This window comes from Leptodactylus fuscus, chromosome 4 (assembly GCF_031893055.1).
Source record: "Leptodactylus fuscus isolate aLepFus1 chromosome 4, aLepFus1.hap2, whole genome shotgun sequence".
Lineage (NCBI taxonomy): Eukaryota > Metazoa > Chordata > Amphibia > Anura > Leptodactylidae > Leptodactylus > Leptodactylus fuscus.
The window spans coordinates 112,527,750-112,533,749 of NC_134268.1; positions in this window are offsets into that span (position 1 = coordinate 112,527,750).

A 6,000-nucleotide genomic window follows, 5' to 3' on the forward strand; every position below is an offset into this window, starting at 1 on the left:
AGCAGCTCTGGAGCTTGCCGGACTCCAACATGTTCCATGCCTGGCCCACGTCTTCAACCTAGTGGTGCAACGTTTCCTAAAGAGCTACCCCAATGTTCCAGAGCTACTGGTGAAAGTGCGGCGCATGTGCGCCCACTTTCGCAAGTCGACAGTAGCCGCTGCTAGCTTAAAATCTCTCCAGCAACGCCTGCATGTGCCACAACACCGGCTTTTGTGCGACGTCCCCACACGCTGGAACTCAACGTTTCAGATGTTGAATAGAGTGGTTGAGCAGCAGAGACCTTTGATGGAATACCAGCTACAAAACCCTAGGGTGCCACAAAGTCAGCTGCCTCAGTTTCACATCCATGAGTGGCCATGGATGAGAGACCTTTGTGACATCCTACGGGTCTTTGAGGAGTCCACAAGGAGGGTGAGCTCTGAGGATGCGATGGTGAGCCTTACAATCCCGCTCTTGTGTGTTCTGAGAGAATCCCTGATTGACATCAGGGATAACTCAGATCACACAGAGGAGTTAGGGATAGCATCCGATCCGTCACAGCTGGAGAGTAGGTCCACACATCTGTCCGCTTCACTGCGTTTAATGGAGGAGGAGGAGGAGGAGGAGGAGGAGGAAGAAGAGTTGTCCGATGATGTGATGGTGATACAGGAGGCTTCCGGGCAACTTCGAATCGTCCCATTGTTGCAGCGCGGATGGGTAGACATGGAGGATGAGGAGGAAATGGAGATTGAACTTTCCGGTGGGGCCAGAGGAGTCATGCCAACTAACACTGTGGCAGACATGGCTGAGTTCATGTTGGGGTGCTTTACAACCGACAAGCGTATTGTCAAAATCATGGAGGACAACCAGTACTGGATCTTTGCTATCCTTGACCCCCGGTATAAAAACAACATCTCGTCTTTTATTCCGGTAGAGGGGAGGGCCAATCGCATCAATGCTTGCCACAGGCAATTGGTGCAGAATATGATGGAGATGTTTCCAGCATGTGACAGTGGCGGCAGGGAGGGCAGTTCCTCCAGTAGGCAACCAAGTTCTCACCGGTCCACACAAACGAGGGGCACACTGTCTAAGGTCTGGGACACCTTGATGGCACCCCCTCGCCAAAGTGCCGCCACGGAGGGTCCTAGTGTCACCAGGCGTGAGAAGTATAGGCGCATGTTGCGGGAATACCTTTCCGACCACAGCCCTGTCCTCTCCGACCCCTCTGCGCCCTACACGTATTGGGTGTCGAAGTTGGACCTGTGGCTTGAACTTGCCCTATATGCCTTGGAGGTGCTGTCCTGTCCTGCCGCCAGCGTCCTATCTGAGAGGGTGTTCAGTGCAGCCGGTGGCATCATCACTGACAAGCGCACCCGTCTGTCAGCTGAGAGTGCCGACCGGCTCACTTTGATAAAAATGAACCACCACTGGATAGAGCCTTCATTTTTGTGCCCACCTGTGTAAAGCACCCCAACATGAAACTCCATGTCTGTACTCAACCTCTCCAATTCCTCCGCATCCTCATACTCATCCACCATAAGCGTTGCACAATTCTGCTAATACTAGGCTCCCTCCAACATGATTTCCCCCAACTCTGCTGGTTAGAGGCTCCCTCCACCCTGATTTCCACCAACTCTGCTGGTTAGAGGCTCCCTCCACCCTGCTTTCCCACAACTCTGCTGGTTAGAGGCTCCTTCCACCATGAATTTGCCCAAACTGGGCTGTTTAGAGGCTCCCTCCACCATGAATTGGTCCAAACTGGGCTGGTTAGAGGCTCCCTCCACCATTAATTGGTCCAAACTGGGCTGGTTAGAGGCTCCCTCCACCATGAATTTGCCCAAACTGGGCTGTTTAGAGGCTCCCTCCACCATGAATTTGCCCAAACTGGGCTGTTTAGAGGCTCCCTCCACCATGAATTGGTCCAAACTGGGTTTTTTAGAGGCTCCCTCCACCATGAATTGGTCCAAACTGGGGTGGTTAGAGGCTCCCTCCACCATTAATTGGTCCAAACTGGGCTGGTTAGAGGCTCCCTCCACCATGAATTGGTCCAAACTGGGCTGGTTAGAGGCTCCCTCCACCATGAATTGGTCCAAACTGGGGTGGTTAGAGGCTCCCTCCACCATTAATTGGTCCAAACTGGGCTGGTTAGAGGCTCCCTCCACCATTAATTGGTCCAAACTGGGCTGGTTAGAGGCTCCCTCCACCATGAATTTGCCCAAACTGGGCTGTTTAGAGGCTCCCTCCACCATTAATTGGTCCAAACTGGGCTGGTTAGAGGCTCCCTCCACAATTAATTGGTCCAAACTGGGCTAATTAGAGGCTCCCTCCACCATGAATTGGTCCAAACTGGGTTTTTTAGAGGCTCCCTCCACCATGAATTTGCCCAAACTGGGCTGTTTAGAGGCTCCCTCCACCATGAATTGGTCCAAACTGGGCTGGTTAGAGGCTCCCTCCACCATGAATTTCCCAAAACTTGGCTGTTTAGAGGCTCCCTCCACCATTAATTGGTCCAAACTGGGCTGGTTAGAGGCTCCCTCCACCATGAATTGGTCCAAACTGGGCTGGTTAGAGGCTCCCTCCACCATTAATTGGTCCAAACTGGGCTGGTTAGAGGCTCCCTCCACCATGAATTTGCCCAAACTGGGCTGGTTAGAGGCTCCCTCCACCATGAATTGGTCCAAACTGGGTTTTTTAGAGGCTCCCTCCACCATGAATTTGCCCAAACTGGGCTGGTTAGAGGCTCCCTCCACCATGAATTGGTCCAAACTGGGCTGGTTAGAGGCTCCCTCCACCATGAATTTGCCCAAACTGGGCTGTTTAGAGGCTCCCTCCACCATTAATTGGTCCAAACTGGGCTGGTTAGAGGCTCCCTCCACCATGAATTTGCCCAAACTGGGCTGTTTAGAGGCTCCCTCCACCATGAATTGGTCCAAACTGGGTTTTTTAGAGGCTCCCTCCACCATGAATTGGTCCAAACTGGGCTGGTTAGAGGCTCCCTCCACCATGAATTTCCCAAAACTTGGCTGTTTAGAGGCTCCCTCCACCATTAATTGGTCCAAACTGGGCTGGTTAGAGGCTCCCTCCACCATGAATTTGCCCAAACTGGGCTGTTTAGAGGCTCCCTCCACCATTAATTGGTCCAAACTGGGCTGGTTAGAGGCTCCCTCCACAATTAATTGGTCCAAACTGGGCTAATTAGAGGCTCCCTCCACCATGAATTGGTCCAAACTGGGTTTTTTAGAGGCTCCCTCCACCATGAATTTGCCCAAACTGGGCTGTTTAGAGGCTCCCTCCACCATGAATTGGTCCAAACTGGGCTGGTTAGAGGCTCCCTCCACCATGAATTTCCCAAAACTTGGCTGTTTAGAGGCTCCCTCCACCATTAATTGGTCCAAACTGGGCTGGTTAGAGGCTCCCTCCACCATGAATTGGTCCAAACTGGGCTGGTTAGAGGCTCCCTCCACCATTAATTGGTCCAAACTGGGCTGGTTAGAGGCTCCCTCCACCATGAATTTGCCCAAACTGGGGCTGGTTAGAGGCTCCCTCCACCATGAATTGGTCCAAACTGGGTTTTTTAGAGGCTCCCTCCACCATGAATTTGCCCAAACTGGGCTGGTTAGAGGCTCCCTCCACCATGAATTGGTCCAAACTGGGCTGGTTAGAGGCTCCCTCCACCATGAATTTGCCCAAACTGGGCTGTTTAGAGGCTCCCTCCACCATTAATTGGTCCAAACTGGGCTGTTTAGAGGCTCCCTCCACCATGAATTGGTCCAAACTGGGTTTTTTAGAGGCTCCCTCCACCATGAATTGGTCCAAACTGGGCTGGTTAGAGGCTCCCTCCACCATGAATTTCCCAAAACTTGGCTGTTTAGAGGCTCCCTCCACCATTAATTGGTCCAAACTGGGCTGGTTAGAGGCTCCCTCCACCATGAATTGGTCCAAACTGGGGTTTTTAGAGGCTCCCTCCACCATGAATTGGTCCAAACTTGGCTGTTTAGAGGCTCCCTCCACCATGAATTGGTCCAAACTGGGGTGGTTAGAGGCTCCCTCCACCATTAATTGGTCCAAACTGGGCTGGTTAGAGGCTCCCTCCACCATTAATTGGTCCAAACTGGGCTGGTTAGAGGCTCCCTCCACCATGAATTTGCCCAAACTGGGCTGTTTAGAGGCTCCCTCCACCATGAATTTGCCCAAACTGGGCTGGTTAGAGGCTCCCTCCACCATGAATTGGTCCAAACGGGTTTTTAGAGGCTCCCTTCACCATGAATTGGTCCAAACTTGGCTGTTTAGAGGCTCCCTCCACCATGAATTGGTCCAAACTGGGGTGGTTAGAGGCTCCCTCCACCATTAATTGGTCCAAACTGGGCTGGTTAGAGGCTCCCTCCACCATTAATTGGTCCAAACTGGGCTGGTTAGAGGCTCCCTCCACCATGAATTGGTCCAAACTGGGGTTTTTAGAGGCTCCCTCCACCATGAATTGGTCCAAACTTGGCTGTTTAGAGGCTCCCTCCACCATTAATTGGTCCAAACTGGGCTGGTTAGAGGCTCCCTCCACCATGAATTGGTCCAAACTGGGTTTTTTAGAGGCTCCCTCCACCATGAATTTGCCCAAACTGGGCTGTTTAGAGGCTCCCTCCACCATGAATTGGTCCAAACTGGGTTTTTTAGAGGCTCCCTCCACCATGAATTGGTCCAAACTGGGCTGGTTAGAGGCTCCCTCCACCATGAATTGGTCCAAACTGGGGTGGTTAGAGGCTCCCTCCACCATTAATTGGTCCAAACTGGGCTGGTTAGAGGCTCCCTCCACCATTAATTGGTCCAAACTGGGCTGGTTAGAGGCTCCCTCCACCATGAATTTGCCCAAACTGGGCTGTTTAGAGGCTCCCTCCACCATTAATTGGTCCAAACTGGGCTGGTTAGAGGCTCCCTCCACAATTAATTGGTCCAAACTGGGCTAATTAGAGGCTCCCTCCACCATGAATTGGTCCAAACTGGGTTTTTTAGAGGCTCCCTCCACCATGAATTTGCCCAAACTGGGCTGTTTAGAGGCTCCCTCCACCATGAATTGGTCCAAACTGGGCTGGTTAGAGGCTCCCTCCACCATGAATTTCCCAAAACTTGGCTGTTTAGAGGCTCCCTCCACCATTAATTGGTCCAAACTGGGCTGGTTAGAGGCTCCCTCCACCATGAATTGGTCCAAACTGGGCTGGTTAGAGGCTCCCTCCACCATTAATTGGTCCAAACTGGGCTGGTTAGAGGCTCCCTCCACCATGAATTTGCCCAAACTGGGCTGGTTAGAGGCTCCCTCCACCATGAATTGGTCCAAACTGGGTTTTTTAGAGGCTCCCTCCACCATGAATTTGCCCAAACTGGGCTGGTTAGAGGCTCCCTCCACCATGAATTGGTCCAAACTGGGCTGGTTAGAGGCTCCCTCCACCATGAATTTGCCCAAACTGGGCTGTTTAGAGGCTCCCTCCACCATTAATTGGTCCAAACTGGGCTGGTTAGAGGCTCCCTCCACCATGAATTTGCCCAAACTGGGCTGTTTAGAGGCTCCCTCCACCATGAATTGGTCCAAACTGGGTTTTTTAGAGGCTCCCTCCACCATGAATTGGTCCAAACTGGGCTGGTTAGAGGCTCCCTCCACCATGAATTTCCCAAAACTTGGCTGTTTAGAGGCTCCCTCCACCATGAATTGGTCCAAACTGGGCTGGTTAGAGGCTCCCTCCACCATGAATTTCCCAAAACTTGGCTGTTTAGAGGCTCCCTCCACCATGAATTGGTCCAAACTGGGCTGGTTAGAGGCTCCCTCCACCATTAATTGGTCCAAACTGGGCTGGTTAGAGGCTCCCTCCACCATGAATTGGTCCAAACTGGGTTTTTAGAGGCTCCCTCCACCATGAATTTGCCCAAACTGGGCTGTTTAGAGGCTCCCTCCACCATGAATTGGTTCAAACTGGGCTGGTTAGAGGCTCCCTCCACCATTAATTGGTCCAAACTGGGCTGGTTAGAGGCTCCCT